This window comes from Rattus norvegicus, chromosome 3, assembly GCF_036323735.1.
Source record: "Rattus norvegicus strain BN/NHsdMcwi chromosome 3, GRCr8, whole genome shotgun sequence".
NCBI classification, from domain to species: Eukaryota; Metazoa; Chordata; class Mammalia; order Rodentia; family Muridae; genus Rattus; species Rattus norvegicus.
In genome coordinates, this window is record NC_086021.1 from 158,486,476 (window position 1) to 158,508,192 (window position 21,717).

The following is a 21,717-nucleotide window of genomic DNA, read 5'->3' on the forward strand; positions in this document are numbered from 1 at the left end:
CTAGGAAGGTGAAATGAAGAAGCAAGGCTGGGAGAGAGCAGGATAACTGCAAGATACATGCAAACTAGATGACCATGGACAGAACCAGATGCTTGGATTCTTCATGGCTCAGACTTTGAATTTGGCTCTTTCTTACTGTGTTTCTGTTTGGCACATTGAAAAAAACTGCTTGTTGGCAAAGTTCCACTACCACACTGGACAGAGAATATTCCACTGATGTTCATCTGATGTAACCTTCAGGTTTTTCAGTTAGCTTCGGAGCCCAGTAGAATTACACAGAAATCTCATAGTATAACATAACATGGGCACCCAAGGTCTGGGGCAGAATGTAACTTGTGACAGTGAATACTAGGGATGAAGAGGGAATGCTGCCCCACGTGCTATGTAAGGACTCTACACACTGAGCCCAGGTTAAGAGTAGCTGTGATTAGCATAGGATGGAGGATGGAGGCATTCCACACAAACACAAGACAAATACTCTGGTTTCTGGTTACACATTTCTTATGACAAAGAGTAGCTGCTTAATATCCTCAAAGACCTGCTCATGAGAGTAACTGTTGACCTGGGGAGATAGTTAAGTGTCTAAAGCACTTGCTTATGCAAGCAGAAGGACCAACATTCAGGTCCCTAAAATACACAGAAAGTCCAGGGATGGGGTGGCACACTTGTAATTCTGGCACTCAGAAGGCTCTAGAACTCTTGGGAGCTCTCTGGAACAAGGTGGTTAACCAGAGTTAGCCATACAGTTGAGACCTTGCCTCCGTGAAAAACAATTAAAGAAGACATCCATTGTCAACCACGCATATCAACACATGTGTCCCTATACATGCAAGCATGCATATATACACATGTGCACATCATACATATACGCAGATGAAAGAAAAAAAGCATAGATGTTAACACCTCTTTCACTCCCTGAGAACAAATTTAGGGAAATACACTTCCTCCTCACTTCTTGCAGGGTGATTCCAAGGAACATTCTCTTCATTTAGGGATATTCTCAGAGGTGGAGAACTGGTTGTTGAATGTGGAAGTTACTGCCTTAGGTGTTCATCCACTTACTGCCTCCCCCATATCTACCCGATGACCCCTCAATTACTGGAATTATCCCAAATAAATGACCCAACTAAGATCTGCAACTAAGGAAAATAAACCAGTCTAGATATCATCTCTTAAATACTGTCATACATATGTCTGCTTTTCTGACAGGTGACAAAACTTATCCAATTAAGGTGTGTGACGCTGTGAGCCGGACTGAAGGAAACCATCCCGGGAGTGAATGGAACAAGAACATCAAGCTGAATGGTAGCAAAGCCTGTGGTTAGGGCTCCAGTCAGGTCTTGAGGGAAGAGAGAAGCCTTTGAAATCTATCTTTGTCGATATAACTGAGCCCCGAGCCCAAGAGGACCGCAAAGCTTTGGGTTTCTTATACTCTGACTGCATCAGGAATCAGCAAGACTTTGTGCCAAAGATGCAGCAGGTACCATTCGCTTTTGCTTCCTTGAATAAAGCATCCAGCAACCTGCCATGCTGTTGTCTTAAAGAACAATAACCAGTCAGCACTGCTCAGAAAAACACGTGTGCTCTGAACTTATCCCTGCAATGCCAAGCAGCTGATATCATAACAATCATGCATATTTAGATATGAGGAAGCCTGGCTCTGACAGTCAGGACAGAGTGACAGAAAGTGGCAGACACTTACTGCATGCTCAGGTTTGCTTATCTCCTAAATCTGAGTTTCTAACCATGCTAGCATGCATTTTAGGTAACCCTTTGCAGATGCCCTCCACTAACAGCCACGATGGAGGATGGCACAGGTGAGCTATTGCACCCCAAATTCTAACTTCTTAGTTGTCTGAGATCATCCTTGGGGCCCCTCAGAGCTCTCATTAAGAGTCAATTAAGAATTGAGGTCTCAGCATTTGGGAAGCCAAGAAAAGAGAATCTGGGTTATAGAATAAAGATTCTATAGTAGGCAAGCAAAATGTCACTTAATGTTGATCTGGAACATGTTGAGACTGGCCTGTAAAATCAGATATTTAGGAGTTTAAAGCCGGAAGAGAGTCTGTCCTATTTAGAGAGCCCCAAGTCAACCTGGGTTCCATACTGAGATGCTTTCTCAAAAGTGAAAAAGAGGCTGGGGAGATAACTCAGTGGTAGAATATATGACTACAGTGCTTGAGGCCTGAGCGTTAATTCCCAGAACTGAAGAAAAGAAAAGGAAAAGGAAAAGGAAAGGAAAGAAAAAGAAAAGAAGCTACATATATAATAATCACATCTCTTTCCTGGGTGTGGCCCACTGAAAAACATGCCATTTCCAGTGTCAATGTGACTTCACCTGAAAATGGAGGCCACTGCTTCTGCCTGAAAAGGAGGAAAAACTTCAGAGGAGTGTGTTCTTCTGCTGTAGCAGTTTTGTTGGCAGTGTACTCTGAAAACCCTAGGCCATCATGGAGCTCAACCTGGAGTTGAGCATAGCCAAGACCTAGCTCATCTGTAACTGTTCCCTAAGCTGGGACATCGGGAGTTTGGCTAGGAGACTGCCCCATCCAACTAACATTCTGACTTTCTATTTCATTTTGTTTTCTGTTCTGAATCCATGTCACCTTGTCTCTGACATGGATACTCTAATTTAGGAGTTAGAATTTTTCCCTTTGTGTTTGGTAGCAATTCAGGTCCCCCATACAGGTTGACCACCATGTTTATTATCAAGATTTATTAGTTAATATGATTTATTAAAGTGATATATCAGTTACTGGAAAGGGTATCTTTCTACCCTCTAAGTTTGGTTCTTGAATTTCCTAAACTCAAGACAAACAATAAGAGATCTTGGAGGGAGAAAACGGAAAAACAAACAAACAAAACCCTAGTTATTGGCATCGCTTCATAATTGGATACAATCTTATTTTATCTCCTTTGGTATTTTGATCAACTAGAGGAGGTTAAACATTTCTACCGAAGATGTTTTCTGAATGAGAGCTGTTGACACCTAAACACACGGCACCAATCATCCCGATACTTTTTATAATCTTAAATTTTAGAGCTTCTCAAGTCAATACACACTTAGAAATGGTTTCTATCTAAAAAGCCACCAACAATACAACTCTTAAATCTGTATTCTCCTTATCATTTCCTCTATCTCTGCCATCCAAAGGCTTGACAGCTTGTTCAGCACCTGAGTGACAGTTCCTCACAACACAGGAACTGGCCCCACTCACCTCTCAAATCTCTGAGAATTCTGTAATCTCCTCTAAGAGATAAGCATTGTTGAGAAGGTTAGCCAATTTCCTGGAGATTAGCAATTTCTGTGGCGTCCTGTTGTAGCCTGATACATGACAACTCTTCACTGACTTCCTTGAAAACCTTTAGTCCACTGCTATATTATATCAAAATAGCTACAGTCACATTCTGAACAACCACTATGACTTTGCATGTAGGAAAAACTGGCTCGAATGTGTGCTAGCTTTCCAGATCAATTGAAGTATTCTATCATCTGCCAGTAATGACTCCCAACTAAGAAGTGTGAATTTCTTTTCAAACAGGATAAACGGTCCAGCCTCCAACTGAGAGGTGGACATACAATTAGAAAGTAAAATATTAAATGACAAATTGGATAAAGCAGATTAAGAAAAATAAGTCTTAAACATTTTCTCAGAAATTCAAATGCACACATGAATGCACACAGAATCTATCTATCGATCTATCTATCTATCTATCTATCTATCCATCCATCCATCCATCCATCCATTATTTACCTACCTACCTATCCAGACAATCCAAAGGTTACAAAATGCTGTCCATCTGTGTTCCTATGCCTTAGAAAGACCCAGTGAATCACCCATGGAAAACGTTCACAACATCTAAAACGTGGAGACAGCTCACAAGGACTCAACTCTGGAGGCCATTGTTCTATTTAGAGGGAACACAGAAATAGTTGGGACCTGTGGTGAGGCTTAACCCTGCACTCCACTAATTACTTGCCTGAAATTTTGGGGGAAAATCCCTTTAAAATTCTAGCAGCTGTAAACCAAGCAGTTGCTCCGGCAAAACCAAGTGTACCACCTCTAAGGCAACCTAAAGGCTGACTACCGAGAAAATAGAACTTAGACACCGAGAATGAAAGATAGTTGTAAGTGACCCCTGCAGTCTAGGAGACCAGAGTCTCCATTTCTTCAATCAACAAACAGCATCGCTGATTCTGCCTCCTACTTGGGTCTAACAATAGATTTTCAGCCTAGCAGTTCACAGGAGAGTAGAGAGTGTTCTTTACAGGAAGGAACCAGAAACCATAAGCTGTTTTACAGAGGTAAGGCTGACACTTTCCTTCAGTTAAGGGATACTAAATGGGGAACACTCACAATGTCCTTTTCAGGCTGTTTCAGATGAAAGACCTACCTGAAGCTCGGAGCAACCTGTGTAAGAAAGCCAGGTGCCTAGCTGCTGTGGAGTTGGGAATGAGTGTGATATTTAGATGTAAGACCTTCAGAAGAACCCAAGCAAGGAGCAGCTCTGAACACACCTGGGTCCATTAATCAGTTCAACCTCCTTCCTAAGTCATTTCAATTTGATTATTCTCTATGTACTGCTAAGGACCCCCAGAAGCCAAGGGCTGCAGAGGGCTCTCAGGCAGGACTTGAGCCACCTCTAACTCGGGCGGTGCAAACTCTACTTGGCTAGATGCAGCAGTTTCCGTGGTAAAACTTTCTTTTGAGGCAAGGGGCAGGAATCTATACAAGAAAGCTATAGAACCAAGGAATCACTAGGGATTAGCAGTGTCGACTCCCCAGGGAGAAAAGCTTAGGTTTGGGAGAGCTGAAGCTGGGTGTGAATCTTTCCTTGATTTGGAAGGGGGTCGCTCATACGAGACAACTTTTGATCCTCTTTTTGGCAAATTTTCTAGTTCCTTCTCTATAAAATCTGTAAGGAAAACACGCCCACTCGAGCTTGATTTCCCCCAACGTTTGAAATGTAGATTGTCTTCGTAGGCGGCTCTACTAGGGCTCTCCTCGACCTACTCCTAGCTACCACAATGCCCCACCTCCCAGCCCTGAGGCGTCGCCGCCCCAGTTTCCTTCCAACAGCAACTACCATGGGGCCACCCGCAGTGCACCTGCGCTGGTGTTGGCCTGAGCTACAGGCTGAGTCCTAGAGTACCGGTTTCACGCCGGTCTGGTCTTTATTCGTCGTTCTGCTGGTCTGGACTTTGGGCTTTCTCTGGACCTACAGTGTGAGCTCTTCTGAACCTCAAGTAGACCTGGAGCCTAGGGAGGCCTTTTAGGACCAAGGGACGCCATCGTTGCCACAGTCGGCAGCTAATTCTTGTTCTCTTAGTCCCCCGTGGCAGTTCCCCTTCCCCCACCTCTGTCGCCCCAACGTCTCCAGACATCGGCCCCCGGCCACCCGCCAGCCACTATCACTGGCAAGGGTACAGCTGGCCTGGAGCAAAGTTGGCGGCCACCTTCGCGCGCTGCCGCTCTCTCTCTTCTTCCTCTTCCTCGCGGCTACCTTCCCCCAGGACCCACGGCCGCCTCCTCCTGCACACAAGTCGCCAGGCTCCCGGAGACCAAAGAGTGGAACGGTACATCCCGGGTCACCCCTCGTTCAGCCCGCGCCCTTTGTGCTCCTAGGGGCCAAGAGGACAGAGCTGGGGAAGGGTGGCGCCGCAGCCCTGCGTTCGGCTCTCGGGAACCGTGTGCTCGGGGCAGCCCGGGGCGCTGGCAGTGATCCAGGGAGGGGAGCGGCGGGGGAAGCGGCGCGCAGGGGAGGGCTGAGGCGGAGAGCCACGAGCCCAGAGGCAGAGGCGGGCTCCGCACCGCTCCGCGCCCCGCACGCTCCCTGGCTCTCGAGACGCGCGGGCGACAGCCTGGGCGCACCAGCCGGGTCACCTTGTCCCAGAGGTAAGTCCGGGGTGCCAGAGCTGCGCGGGAGGACCCCGGGCTGCAGGAGTGGGCGGGAGCGGCGGGCGCAGGAGGATGCCCTGGCGCAGGCGGGCGTCCTGCTCCGCCTCGCAGCGCGCAGACCAGGCGGCGGTAGCGGTGGCGGTGGCGGTTTGCCGGCCGCGGTAAGTCCTAGAGGGTAGCAGTGGCCGGGCCAGGGAGACACAGAGTCGCCCCCGAGAGAGGGGAGATGGCGCCTGGCTGGGAAGATGCAGAGAGGACAGGAACCCGTACTATTGGCCCAGGCTGCAACTTGGCGCCTCGCCACCTTGGGTACACAGGCAGCCTGAAGGGGCTGCTGTGCGACGTCGGTTAGAGCTAGTGAGTCTGTGTCCTGAGTTCGGCGGAGCCAGGCTGCCCGGGGCCCGGCCGGAGTACGGAAAGACCTAAGTGATACAGACCAGTCCCTGGAGCTACCTAGCTGAGTCCAAGAAGGGCTGGCGATCAAGGCATCCGCGGAGGTGGCACTGAGTGAGGTCCACATGGGACAGGGAAGGAAAGGGTCGGGGGAAAGAGAATGTAGAGTTCAGGAGTATCTGGAGTGGGGTGAGTAGGTGGGTTCTGTCCTCTGGGCGGAGGACAGAACTTCTAGAACCCTTCACTTCCAGCCAGGAGGAGACCGGTTTTTATGAGCTGTTCGGCCCCTGGCAGCGCGACAGTCTGCAGCCTCGGAGCCGCCAGTCCTGGCACCGAGATGGGAGCAAACAGATGAAAAATTCTAATTTTGTTGTCCCCGGGCGTGATTTCTACACTTCATTCGAGTCCTTTCTGAAATACTGGAGAAAGAGTGGGCCATCTATGGAGTTGGACACTTTCCTTAAGAAAGGGCTTTGGGCATTTGCATGTTTTGTTGGACCCTAGCAGTGTGGTGGAGGAACCTTCAGTTGAGCTTTGGGGAAGTAGGAGAAGGATCGCTTGGTTTTACTAAAGGACAATAAGAACGGGTCTTCTGACACTCGTTTTCTGTGGGGTCTTCTGGTAGCAGAAGCGCAGGCACGCGGTACCTCAGACTTAGGTGCGCACCACACTCCTGCGGTGTTAGATGTGGAGGTGGCGCCTCTGCGCTGCGGGCAAGAACTGGGTTGCCAGTGCCTTTCCCAGTCTCACTAGGGGTTTTGGTGCAGCAAACGGTGGTCTCAGTTTAGCTGTTTGAGGGATGTAGTGGGCGGACTACTACCGAGGGGCTGTTTTTCTGTTTAGAATCAGGCAATGGGACATGCGTCTGTGGGGCCCTCTTCTGCAGAGCTGCGAGGTGGTAACCATCAGGCTGCGAACTGCGCAGACCTGCAGTTTGAGCAGTGTGTGTGTGTGTGTGTGTGTGTGTGTGTGTGTGTGTGTGTGTGTGTTTGGGGGGGGGTGTTAAAAGCCTCCTAACATATCTCAAAGCCTGCCAACTTTTCTTTGTCAAGGTGTCTGCAGCTCGGGGTGCTTGCAGAGAAGTGGCTTCAAAGAGGGAAAAGGGGGTCCCTAAGGAAGTGTCTGTAGACTGGTGACAGTTCTGAGGAGGGGAGAAGCTGAGGGGAATTTTCAGAGAAGTTGCTTATGCCTTTGACCTTCCATAGGTTTTAGACCACAGGTGCGGGGCCTGTGGATGTATGAGGAGGCATCTTTTTTTCCTTTTGCTTCCTTTCCTTGTGCCTACTTTAGCCTTTTGCTGGGGCAAACTTGGCTCTGTAACTGATCAGTTGCCTTTCTCACCCTGCCCCCACTGCTTGCCCCTACAGAGAGGACTCATCCTATTTTGGTTTTAACTTTAAGAACAAGAAGAAAAAAAAAATCATCCCTGGCTGACTTTACCTGTCTGCGCATGGTCCGGTCTCTGAGAATGATGGTAGTTCATTGCAAGTTGGTCTGGCCATCATAAATAATTGCTGTGTGTTTTGTTTCTATGCTGGATTGGGTCCCAGGGCCTCACCGCAAATGCTAAACACAGCTATACCACTGAGCTACATTCTGGATCCAAAATATGACTGTTACTAATGATCTCAGTAGAATACAGATGATGTCCATACACGGAAAGACATTTCTCTCCCCATTTATATCATAGGGGGTAAGGAGGAGATGGCCTGCTACTTTTACTGAAAGAACATGGAAGGTCATTGCTGGAGGAAAAACATTCTGGATTACTAAGGAAAACCGTCCTTTTAAAGGTTCCGTATTTGTCCACCTGGAGTCTGAGCAAGATTTTAGTTAACTAGTTGCTTCAAGAACAACAAAATAATTTTTTTAAAAAAAAGTGGTAAAATCTTTAAACCTCAATTTATAAGTTATAAGCAATTCATTTCTTTGACGTTTAACAGAGACATGGAAGGGTTGCAATGGATTTAACTTGTCCATCTGCTTTAGCCTGCTCAAGTGAGTCTTACTGGTTAGGGAGAAGTTACTTATGTAAAATTTCTCCCCCAGACACCAAGTCTGCTGGTGTAGCTGCAAGGCTCACTGAGAAGGCTGCTTTCTCTATAGGTTCTTTAGGAAACCATAGGTGGGAATTCCTGTGTCACTTACTGGCTCCTTGGAGGGAGGGTCATGTCTGCTGGGATTTGATACCCAGTGTGATTTTAGTACTGTAGAAAGGTGCACCAGAGAAGGTTAGGAGAGTTAGCAGGAGGAATGTCTTCCCTTGCAGAGCCCCTCAGTACATCTCTAAATGTTCTTTGAGATAAAAGCTATTGCTGAAAATGTCAGTGGTGCTCCTGGAGTTGGGTAGACTTTGAAATACCTTTATGAAGAGCACTGTCCGAAGGGATCCCTAGTTATCCTTTGGTTAAGGGATCACTGTCACATAAGTGAGCACTTTAATCATCTCCTCTCCTATTAAATTTTGGTGCCTTTGTTTTATGCCCGTGCAGGCCTGTACATCTCACTTCGTTCCTTTCAAGTTCTCCTGCCTGTTGGAGAATGCAGATCCTCAGGCATAAACTAGCCCAGTATTGCAACCTGTGGTTTGAACAGATACCACATTTTTAGAAAAACTATGGGATGGAAGGATAGGGTTACTATTCGTCAGAATCAGCTGGTAGGAGCAAATGAGATTACATTGGAATGTTACATGGGGCTGTTTTTGCAGAAATGTGCTCGTGTCAGATATCTTAAGTAGTATGGCTTGGGACCTACTTACACTGTACTGGGGACATTGAGGCACAATGTCAAAAGGTGAAAATATCCCAAACACTGAAGGCAGGCTGACCAGTCTCTTACTCATACTTCCAGAACTGCAGTAATGAAGATCAGCTGGTAGTTTTAGATATGATTCTTTTTAAAGCATTCCCTGTGCAAGACTCTTGCATGTTTCCAATTATGGCTAAGAGTTTGAAAATCTGCTTTAAAGAGCGTCATGAGCAACTGAGCATCACTCTGCAGCCCAGTTCCTTGGTCATTGTTTCTTACAGCCAGATTGTGTGCTGGGAGCAAAAGGACGAGTGACTCTTCTTTTTCTGGTTGCCACTCTCTCCCTGTGGAACTTTCAGGAAGACCTATGAAAAGGCCAGTGTTTCAAACACTGGGCCTTACTGTAGGAGCTTTGAACTGCCTAGGAAAAATCTCTTCACTTTAATGAGATTCTGTTGCTTTTTAACCACATGCTTCTCAGGATTTTGAAAACACCATGGTTATAATGGTCACAGTTTGCTAAAGGGAAGAAGCTGCAGGTAAACGATGTGTTCCAGTCTTAGTCAGTGGCCCATTGCTGTGGAGAGACACCATGACCATGACCACTCTGACAAAAGCATTTTATTGGGACCTTCTTACACTTTCCGAGGTTTAGTCCATTATTAGCATGGCAGGTAGCATGGCCGCCTGCAAACTTGGTGCTGGAGCAGCTGAGAGTTCTACACTCAGACCCTCAGGCAGCAGGGAGACATGTTGCAACTGGGCCAGGCTTGACCTTCTGAAACCTCAAAGCCTGCCCCCAGTGACATGCTTCCTCCAACAAAGCCACACCTACTAATCCTTTCAAATTTCAGCACACCCTAAGTGTTCAAAACTAAGAGCCTATGGAAGCCATTCTTATTCAAACCGCCAGAAGCCTTAACTGAATGTTTCATTGGGCCTGTGTGTATAATCACTGGCTAGATGAGAACACAGAATGGGCTTGCCTGCTTTTTCTGCATCTGCATCTTAAAACTGTTGGTTGGTCTGAGTCTCAGGAGGACAGACCAGCTCTCCCACACGAATATGTGAGACACATATCAGCAGTCCTATCTATTAACAATTTTCAGAGACCGTGGAGGGGAACCACGTGAGTCATAGCATTTGTGTGCTTTCCTTAACTAAAAGTGGACTCCTGTCACATTATAAGATAAGCCATCATAAAGCAAATTCTTAACAGAAGCCAGCCACCATGTGGGACACATGGTGATTTACGTTGTGTATGTTACAAAGTCTAAATCATCTTAAGCTTCCAGGTGACAAAAACCCATTAATTGCTAAAAATAAAATAAAATGAGACACTAAAGAAAAACAACAAATGAGCATGGGGATTGGAAGAATAGTTGGAACCAAATAAATGCAATTAGAAAATATCACACACATGTGGGACACAAGAATAGAAGATAGTTCTGTATCTTCTTTTAATCCATCTTATCCAAGAGGCTGAAGCAGGGGCCTTGGAATTTCAAGAACTATCTAGGCTTACAAGAAATGTTTATGGCCAACCTGGCCTGGGCAACTTAACTGATCAAGAGTCCATGTCAAATGGGAAAAAAATGAACTGAGGATTTAGCTCAATGGCAGAGTGCTTGTCTAGTGCACACAAGGCCCTAGAATCACTCCCCAGCACCACAAAACAAGCAGAAAGCACAGAGACAGCTTTGGAACCTCCTTTACACACAAAGAATGTGTGGAGTCCAGTTTGTGTTGCTACATGGACAAGCATTCTGCTGCTGGAGTTCAGATGTGTTTAATGTGAATACTTCTGTTGGCTTTTAGTTCCTAGCTGGGTTTCAATTACATTATAGAGCACTTTGGGGATGTGACTCAGAGAGACAAACCTCAGAGAGAGCCTAAGATCCATCTTTTAGAAAAGGATTACTATTGAAATTCATATTTTGAACAATTACAATGTTCAGTTTCAATCTATCATTTGACCTACTTGGGCTGCCATTCAGACGTGTCTCTACCAGTTAGCCCCCTTATTTTGGTTCATAAGTATTTATATCTAAAACACAAACATGTTTCAAAACACTTATTACCACTAAGGTTACATATTACTGCCTCAACTTTAAACACACTTCAGAAAGCAGGATGCAGTGTTCTCACCTCCAACACATTTGGGATTCAGCCTTCTCCTTGGTAAATTAAAGCAGTGGATGTTATATAAGCCTATTCTTCCATGATGCATATCATATTCATTTAAACATTCCTATGAGCTTGGTTGTCACCTTGTGGTGATGACTATGAGCTGGATCAGATTTGAAATATGATCAATTCTGGGACACCATTGGGACTAGTACCATGTTGAAAGGGGATCTACTAACTCAAGTTTTAGTAGATTTCTAGGATACCCAACTCATCCAAAGAGAGACTGGTGCAAGCTCCACAGTTAATGACTTGCAGAGTCTAAAAATGCATTTAGTAAGATGCAGACATTTCTACACCCACCTTCACCTCCAAAGCCTCAGTTTCAGCCTGTCTCCCTTATGTGTTCTTCTTAAGAAACCCTGTTTATACTAGTTGTACTCACCATGAAATACTGGTGCAGGGGCTTAGCAAGCTGAGGAGAGGGGAGACTTCACAGAAGAATAGTAGGCATGTGTGATGTCTGAGATGGATCCAGCAGGGTCTGGCTAGAGCTTGCAGCTCAGACATTCCTAGATAGACTTCAGAACTGTTTATCCGCTCTGCGTGACTCATAAAAGTTCCCAGAATGCACAGTAACTACAGGGAGGATCTGTAGACCATGTTCCACCTGGACCCTAGCCTTGATTTGTCCCTATCAGATCATAACTTGTCCCTGCTCCCATTTCTTCCTCTCCCCTACACAGAACTACTATCTGGTTGATTCATGTTCAAACTACCCCATACTCAACCCCGAGGTATTTAGATCAGTTATTTCAGTGATTTGATATAATATAGTTCTCCAAATTCCTTGACAGAGGTAGAGTTTTATTTAAAGCTTATTTTAAATACAGGAAGATAATTGGGTTTATTTCTGAGTTCACATTCTCCCTTCCGTTTACATCCTGACCCAGGTGTGTGTGTGTACATGTTTGTGTATATGAAAAGGTGGGATGTGTGTGTGAAGATGTGCCTTCTCAGACAGCAAGGGCTATGTGGCTTATAGTACAGCTGTCACCAAGGGGCTTAGGGCCACAAGATCCTGGGCCCCCAGCCACCTTCCTTGATTCCTTTCCCAGGCCCTGTTGTGTAATGTTCACTGTCATCATTGTTAATCTGACCGCTCCTACTGACTGGTACCTTGGCTGTGAGAAAGAGCCCCAGATGTGTTTTCCAGTATTGTAGCTTATTCCAGATCCACAGGGAGAAAATATATTTGTTTACTCAGAACACGTAGAATGCTGCAGCTCCCTTTCTTGTTGCTCATTCTCCGAGTACTGTTCTGAGAACTGCATACTTCAGGATCTTGAATTACTGAGCCAGTCTCCGTCCTACATTTCAACAACTGTCCTAATTGATGTGCATCATATATCCACATGGCCAGGGACACAGGAAATGCTGTTGCAGACATGACTGGAGCATTGTGACCTCTCTCCATCTATGATTACTATGACCCAGCCTCCGGCACACTCTTCTTTATTAGAGTGAGAGTGTTTTCAAGTTTGCAGGTTTTCTTTCGCCTCAAGATTCCACTTGGCAAAGTTTAAATCATGACACTTGTTCCCTACCTCATTGGTGGACCATGATTTTTTTCCTGCATTAGAAGGTTCCTCTGCAATCCACTGATGCTTTGCCCTCATCCTATCCTCAACAGTATTCTGCACTGTCTTTCTCCAGCCACCAATTAGGATCCTGCAGTGTTACCCAAGTATACTGAGACCCAGAGGAACCAGAGACATAGATAGTGATAGCTGAGGTATTTGGTATAAGCTGTAAGCTGGCCCAGTATACCGCTGCCTATCTTTCCTTGTCTTGTCCTCTAGCTATTGCAATGACCTGCAGAGGCTTGCCTGACTAAGAATTATAAGCTACAACCAATTTAGGGCTTATCTTTCCCAGGATTGAACAGACTGGCTGCCTGGCAGGTGGGCTCATAGTATTTCAGTGTCTGTTATGCCTACCCTTCCAGCATCAGGGCTAAGGAGTGAGTAATAGGTTAAGGGCAATTAGTTTATTCCTTAACTGGTATTATTGACGACCTCTTCTTAGCTATAAGGGCCCCTCTGTTGTCTTGGATAGTCAGATAAACCGTGCAGATTCTTTTCTTCCATCTCGCCCAAAGGCCTTCCCACGGTAACATCGTGCTAGGAAGTTCTGCTTCCAGCCCTGGACCCCATAGCCTTACCTTTTTCTGTTGCCTTTACATAATGATGAGTAGCTTCAGCTCTGACAGACACTTTAAACCAAGGACTTGGTGAGTGTTGCCACGGCAGGGGCATGGTGAACCCCTTGATAGGGTGTATAAGAAGTGTCTTCTTCCTCAGTTCTACAGTGTCCTGGTAATTATTTGGGTGTACAGGTAACATAGGGCTAGGTTTGGGAGAACCATGGGCTCTGGGAGACCTTAGCATGCACTTGAATAGAAACTGAAGTTTGTAAGGAGCATTATCCTGAACAAACTAATACAGAGCAGTGTGCTAGTCCATGATGGGCCTCAGTCACTGCTGCAAGGTTGAGGATCTTCCAGACCCCAAGTATTTCTGACCTCTTCTTCTAAACCTCAGGGCCTTGGGGTTTGCATTTGGGCTGGGATGGAAATACTAGTCTTTTTGTTTAACTCCTCACTTCATAGACAGGTATCTGTCTCGGAAGACACTGGGTGACTTCTTTTGACTTATAGATGAGCTAGTGGATTTAGGAAATGCAGGCATATCTGAATGGAGGGGTGAGATCAAAGCTTGTGTGGCTTGTTTGCATCATATTATGAGTGTTGGCACAGAAAAACGAACACCAGCTTCAACTCTTAGGTCCATATTGCTAGTGATGTCTCTCCCTGGCCAGATGGTAGCACCAAGGAGGGAAAAGGTGGGGAGTGAACAAAAGGGGAGGGGAGATGTAAAGCGTGCCTCCGACTCCATTTGGTTTTCCTCGGCACACTCTGGAGATGCCCCTGTTTTACACTTGGCCACTTGGCATGACCAAGAGAGCCAGAGGGTGCCAACCTGCTGTCCAGCCTTATGTTGCCAGAGCAGTGTACTGTTGCAGAGACCCACCATTAGAGCATACTTGCTTTTGTGCCTCTCTACAAAGGGCATGTTATCTCACCCTGCCATGCTTGGCTGCCGAGGCCTCCTGATATTGCTGGAACCTACTGTAACTTTTAGGACTGTCATACATCCTGTGCAAAAGGCAAGGAGATTCTTACTATTCTGCCACATAGGAAATCCCAAGTGGAGCAAAGCATACTTAGGTTGCTTTTCTATCTGTGCAGTTTAGATGGCTTCCCTAAGGGTACAATGTCTACCTACAGCAAGTCTGCAGTGGAGACTGGGGATATGGGCAAGGCATAAGTCAGGTATTCGAGAGTCCAGTAGAGTCAAAATCACCTGCAAGAAACGGGCAGTCAGAGGGGAGGTTCTTATTGCCACCAATGTTATAGGTCCCAGAAGAACAACAACTTAAACTAAATAGGCCTATCCTTGATTTTGTGATGCTCTTGGCATTAATCTTTTTCCAGAGGATGGAAATGTTTTGTTTTGTTTTGCATTTTGGTGCTTGCTTGCTTTCCCCCACTCCTCCTTCTCTCTCTCTTTGTCTCGCTCTGTGTGTCTCTCAATTATCTGCATATCCTGCCCAGAAACACTAGTCTTTTGGAAATGGCATTCAGAGACTTATATTTCAGAAAACATTTTAGTGAGCTGGAATCTGTCCAGTAGTCTTTAAGCCAGTCCCTTTGTGTGTATGTGTTGGGGGTGGCGGGGAATCAGGTATGAGCTTGACTGTCTCTGAAGGGCCAAATCAAAGGGTGAGAGGACTGTGGTGGGTACTTTTGTGATTCAGTGACTGGCAGAAACAATGTAAGTGAGGGTTTATTGTGATTTACCATCTACAAGTCTTCAATTCACAGGCTTTGGCTCCTTTTATTCTGAGTCCATGATAAGGAAGACTTCATTTTGCTGTGACCTACCTTTCCCATCTAAGTGCCTTCCCCTTAAGCTTCCATAAATTTCTAAAGTAGGTGGTCTCTATCTAGGAGCCGAGGTTAAACCTATAAGCTGGTGCTATTGTTTCACATTCAGAACATAATAGGATTTCCTAACCAAGCTGTCTACTGGCATTCCTGTTGGCTGTGATTTTCAGATTTTCCTTAGCTTACAATGGAATTCTGCCCTGAGAGACTAATCCTATGATTAAATATGGTAAGTTGAAACTGCGCTGAATACACTTGTATGTTGCTATAATAAAATATCATAATCAGAAGCAAGTTATAGGTGGATGAGTTTATGGCTCAAGAAGTATGTGTCTATCATGGTAAGGAGGCACGGTAGCAAGTAGTGGGTAAGAGATGGCAGAAGCAGGAAGCTGGGCACTCACACCTTTAATTGTAAGCACTAAGTTGAGAAAGGGAATTGGAAATAGAACAAGGCCATATAATCTCAAAGCCTACCCCAGTGGTGTTCTTTCTCCAGCAAGGCTACACCACCTAAAGTAAACCAAACAGCACCCCCAAATGGAGATCAAGTGTTCAATACCTGAGCCTACAAGGGATATTCTCATTCGAACCACCACAGCTCCCAACATGCCAAGCGTCTAAATGCTTTGGCAACACACATGTTGAATTCTCAGTTGTTTTCCCCTTGGCCCTGTGGGATTCTCAGTGGCTATAGCTCTCTGCCCTGGACAGCGAGGTGAAAAGAACCAAACTCAAGAGCACCAGACTGGATGAGAAATAAATTTAAATCCTAGAACTGTAGTCTTTGATGAATATTTATCACTTTGCACCGCCACAGAGTTGGGAAATCTAAAGTGGAGCCACCATAAGTCAGAGGTCACTATGAACACAGCTGGCTCACAGTTGATTTTTCTGTCCTAAGACAGTGCCCAAGGCTCACCCTCCAGCTCACTGCATGGGACGTTTCTCAGTGGGAACATTCTCTGCAGGTTCCCTGGCATCCAACAGCTTCTTTCCCACTTCCTACTTCCTCTGAGAGGAGTACTCAGAAACGCAGCATCCACTCCCAGAAGCTTTGTTTGTCTTTTTTTTTTCTGGGCCTAACTACTCACCCTAGCTTCCTAGGCACTTTTCCTTACCGGACACATCTGGACCTATCTCTAACCACCCTATCACAGTAGCTTCCTGCAATTCCTTCTACCGGCCATCTGGATGTTAGGATTGTCCAAGAACAAGCTGCCTAAAATGCACATCTGCCTCTGGCTCTCTTACCAGCTTTTCCTGGACATCTGCATTCTAGCCACACAGGACAGAGCACCTAGACAGGAAGCTGTTGAAACTGTAGCTTTAGGCCCTCTAGTCTCATAAGTCCTTCCTCCTAATCCCAGAACACAGGTTTCCTCTTATCCTTGTCATGCACAAGTACATATGTGCACAAATGTGTGTGTGTGTGTGTTTGTGTGTGTGTGTGTGTATGTGTGTGCACTCACGCACACATGCCATATATCCACCTTCATTTCCAGCTCTTTCTAGATTCTTCTTGATAACTTTATTCAGAGCTTAACTTGTCTAACCTGGTTATCCTGGTGGTATCCTCTTTTCAAATTCAGTGTCTTCACTTCATTACTAGAACCACCAAAGATGAGATATTAAGAATCCATGTTGTCAAAACCTTCTTGAGATCCAGAGTGCAAACTATGTAGATTTTGTCATGGAGTAAGAGAGCAGGAAGCCTCCATGGTCATGGGCTATCACTGCTTTCTCCATGGTGATTGATAGGCCAGAGGCTGTTTAATTAGAATGTTAGTGTTCATTGCCTTTTGAGCTTGATGGTGTGAGTCACAAATTTATGAAGGAATAATGAGGCTTCACTGCTAACATTTCTTTAAGTGAAGAGTCCTCATACCAGATAATAAAATCAAGTGGTAAAATTACATTTACTGATCTCACATCCAGGCAAGTTTTAACAAGGATGTTTAGGAAGTGGATCCATACATGTCTTTAGTTTGTAAATTCTGGCAGCCACTGCAAAAAAGTAAGTAGAGGTACCCCTGGAAGACTAAACAGCCTTGTCCTGTGATTCAGCAATCCTGCTTCAGTTTATATATCCAAGATAGTTGAAAGCAGAATCTTGATATATTTCATGCCCATGTTCATAGCCTCATGATTAACAACAACTAAAATATGGAAGCAACCAACAGATAAGTGAATAAGTAAAGCAACGGACATGTAAAGTGGAATATTATTCCGCCCCTAAGATGAAGGAAATTGGGACATATATTAAAGTCTGGATGACTATTGGAGACGTAAGTCAAATAAACGAATCACAAAAGGTACATACCAGTGGTCAGCCTTATAAAACTGGAAGGAGGATGGTGGTAGCTAGCAACTAGCAGGAGGGAAAATGGTGGGTTATTGTTTATTGTCTATGGAGTTTCAGACTACAGAATGAAAAGCTTTCAGAGATCCCTTACAGAGTAACACAATTACACTTAATTCTATTTGCACTACACAGTAGAAAATGGTTAAGAGGGGGGAATTTCACTTTAGCGTGCTTTTTACCATAATAACAGTAATAAAAAAAGGAAACTATATTTGAAAATTTTATGATCTTAGTTATTGGCAAATAGTTGACAGGCTATGTAAATTACCTACTGCTGTGTAACAAATTTACCCATCTCCATTCTCATGGTTCACTGAGTAAGGATTTAAACAGAGGTCCTTGGAAACCATTTATCACCCTCTGGGTCTTCCCAAATATCTGAGATTTGGACCAAGCATGTCTATGTCTAATCCTGAGCTTGTTCACAGCACAGCGGCTTTACTGTACTCTACAGTAGCTTTGAAGTAGCTGATTTCCATGCGTTAAAGATGATGGTGCATGGACATGAAGGTGGCAGCCTGCCTGCTTCAGCTATCTGCAGTTCATACTATGTCAGCTCCATCTGGTCATTGGCAAGACTTTAAACCAGCCCAGACTCAAGAAGAGTAAATTGGACCCTTCAGAGGGTTTGCAATTACAATCAATCTATCATGAAAAGAAAAGACAGATGAAGCCCCCTCAAATATATTCCTGGGAGCCCAGTGCTAGGGAAGGCAGTACGGGCACTTTCTGGAAGAAGCATGGAACATGTAGAAAATAAACTACTTCACTAAAATATGATTGCATCTCCCTCACAGGATCATGACACATACTGAGGGGACATAACACAACAGTGCTTAATATAAGATGTTCAGATGGTATAATTTTAGGTGATTTGGGTTTTGCCAAAATAAAAAGATAAACTACATTGAAAACTATATGATCCTAGGTATTAGGAAGTCATTAACAGACTTTTCTAGTTGGTGTGTGTGTGTGTGTGTGTGTGTGTGTGTGTGTGTGTGTGTGTTTGCAGTTTTATTGTTGTTACTTAACACATTGTCACCCAAACTCTGAGCCTGTGGATCGGTGGATCAGGAATTTGAATAAGGTGCAAGGAGAAAGAACATGTAGTCAGGTAATTTACAGTTTCTGAGGAGTGTGGTAATACAATACTTTCTAAATAAATATAAGGGAATTTACAAAAGTATGTAAAAAGAAGCCTGAGTATGTCTAGCCCATGGCTGAATACCTTAGCATTGGTGAGTATGAAAACCATTGATAAACTAAATTCGTATTATGTTTTTTACATAAAGAATTGAAAGCAAGATATAAAACATACAATTAGTAGAAATAAACACTTGCAACAAGTAAATAACAGTCCTGTTTTAGTCATGCTGTTTGCCCTTGCTCCGTGCCAGGATTCTACATACATTGTGTGCTTCACCCAGGCACAGACTTCTACCGTCTTCCCTCCCAAGAGAGCTGTTCTGGGTTCCCCAAGATTGCAGTCGGAAGGCATCCCTCCGCTCTGAGTGGGTGTGTGCCTTCTCTGTGGTGGCAGACTTGGCTCAAGCCCCACAGCTGTGGAAGCACTTCTAGAACAGTTTGCTCACCCTGCATTTCTGGGTGGTATTAAAGCTCAAAGATACAGCTGAGAAGAACACTCCATGCCTGGAGTGTAGGTTACCCTGTGCTGCCCCGAATGCACATGTATTGAGACAGGTGATGTTGGGCCTTTGGACAGACCCAGAAGTATCATGCTGTGTGAAGAATCAGACCTATACATTGTGCTGGACAGAGGAGAGAATTCAGGCTTGTAGGCAAAAGGAATGGGGCAGAGTCAGAGTTTAGAGAGACCGGATCATGTGAAATGTAGACTTTGAGGTGGCTTTAGATTCTATTTTGTACTAATAGTGTGACTCAAGTTTAAGGGACAACATGAGAATCAAGTGAAGGCAGAGAAACTTGTCATTCATTTTCTCAACTGCTGCATCCAGATTCCCCCAAACTTAGTGTATCAGTAGAGGATCAGCCTGGTCTTCTAGCACCAGTTGTATGTGAACACTACCTAAGGGCATCTGGACATGGAAAAGTGCAGGCTGGGGGCCCTGGCATAATGTGTTTCCTGAGGGTCCTCATGTTGACTCTCCTTTAGGCTACACCATTCTATACCACCCCACACTGTGGCAGCCTTCAGGTTGTGTGATTTTTTAAATGACAGTTCAGGGATCCAACTCAAATCTTCTGTCGGAGATGCAGGTAACACAAACTTTTTTTATTTTGTCTCAGAAGTCAGAAATATCAGTGCTAGTACATACCTTCTGCTAGCCTGAATCCCACCTAAGTAGACTCAACAGGAGGGAGCAGACACCTGTGCTTCTCCCAGGGAAGACTGTCAAGCCCACAGATAGTATTAATGTGGGATAATGAAGGCTAAAACTGTTTGCCTTCAGATAAATGATTAGATACAAGTATTAAACATAAAAATGTTTGTGTACACAATAAGCCTTTAAGTCACATGAATTCTCATCAGAGGATTCATTTAAGTTCGTTTTCAAGATTATATTCACTTTTCGTAGTCTTAATTGTTCTCCAATATCAGCAAAAGTCTTTAGTGCTTCCAGTTGTTCTTAAAAGCTCTGTCTAGAGTGTGATGCTGCACTCGAGTTCATAAGTCGGAAACTGGGACAGAGATGAATGGCGCCAATTTTACATGCTGTACAGACACATTAGTCATGTGAAAGGTCTTGGAATTCTTCAATTTTATCACTTCTGAATGCTTTTAGTGCAATGATAGATGAGAAAGATGGGGAAAAGATTGGAAATGCCAGGTCATCATTGGTCTGGTGACTTCTCCAGACTTACACACGAGTGGGTGTCAAGGCCAATTACGATCTACCTTTTCTGATTTTTTTCCCTCTTTTCTTACTGCACTGTAAAGTCCCCCTTAAAGCATGAAAAATTGAAGCAAGTATGTAGATATGGTACAAGTTGCAATAATAGAACAAAAAATGACCGAAAAACATGAGCACACATCATACTGTTCAGGAGCTCAATAATCAACTTTCTTTTTTTTTTCTATTAGTCTGGAGGCAGAAGGTGCTGACTCAGGGCTCAGTGGAGTCTGTACTTTATCTCTATGATCTCTGTTCTTTCCATCATGACTTCCCTGTGGCTTCTTCTGCCTCAGATATCGTATCTGAGGTCACAGAAAATAGAGAAGGTAGAAAGAATCTTCCAGGAGACTCCTCAGTTAGATCCATGGCTACCATTAGTATTAAGAAAGTTCAGAATGCGCATAAGGATTTCACTTTTCTAGTCTTCTGGGGAAGATGAGAAAGATGAAGGATCAATACCTAGTGGTGAGTGCTGAATTCAGACAATGCCATCCACCAGGGGACAGCCTGGAGCAGAGGTTTCAGGCAAAGATGGATGTGTTTCAGACAAAAATGAACTTTTTGCAAACTCAGAGAGAAACCAACTAGTGACAGACTTGGGCAGAGTATCAGGCAGGCAGATATGAGAGTGAGAGTTCTCTGTACTTGGGGCAATGCAGCTAGTAAACACGTGGACTGATTTTTCACTGTCACCAGTGTCTGGACCACACATTGAGAGCATTCAGGTTCAGGCTCTCGTTTTGCTGTTTGATTCTTTTGGGATTATTTAAAACCTAGTTCTCCTTCTGTTGTTCAGAAATGCTTTAGGCATCTCACAGCTTTCTGAGCTGGAAGCGTCTTCCTTGGTATGGGGTTTGAGGTTGAGAACCATTTGGGGTCTAATAAGCCTCTAGGAATGCCATTCTCCAGAAATGGATTAATACTGGCCTTGGAAAGTGAATTTGGTCTCAAAATTGATGGAGTTATTTCTAAAGAGAATAGGTTGTTATAAAGAGTAAGCCTGGCTCCTCCAGGGTCTCTTCTTTATTATGTGTTCTCTTCCTTTTATGTGTACTCCCTCTGTAACATCATCAGTCCCACCACAACTGAGCAGATGCCAGCTCCATTGGCTCTCTGATATTGTGAGCTAATTAGGGTGTGTGTGTGTTATTAGTCTCAAGTATTCTGCTATAGCAACAGGAAACAGACTTTGACACAAACAGATTCTTTTAAAAACGCTGTAGATTGAGAAGGGGCAATCATGACAGAACCATCAACATCAGTTGATTATTTCAGCATTCAGGAGGCAGCATATTC

At 44.6% G+C, this 21,717-nt stretch overlaps 1 protein-coding gene across 12 annotated transcripts in view; it reads left to right on the forward strand.

Moving 5' to 3' along the window:
- Positions 1–4,998: 4,998 nt before the first annotated feature.
- The window catches only part of Syndig1 (synapse differentiation inducing 1), a 203,701-nt gene continuing 186,982 nt past the window's right edge, over positions 4,999–21,717 (forward strand). For 2 of the 12 annotated variants that reach the window (XM_039105480.2, XM_017591920.3), the window contains exon 1: positions 6,149–6,397. The gene's annotated coding sequence lies outside the window, so the exon portion shown is untranslated. Of the gene's footprint in view, positions 5,898–5,953; positions 6,062–6,148; positions 6,413–21,717 lie in introns of those variants that run through there. The other 10 variants (XM_017591918.3, XM_039105481.2, XM_039105477.2 and 7 more) reach the window with 10 other exon arrangements.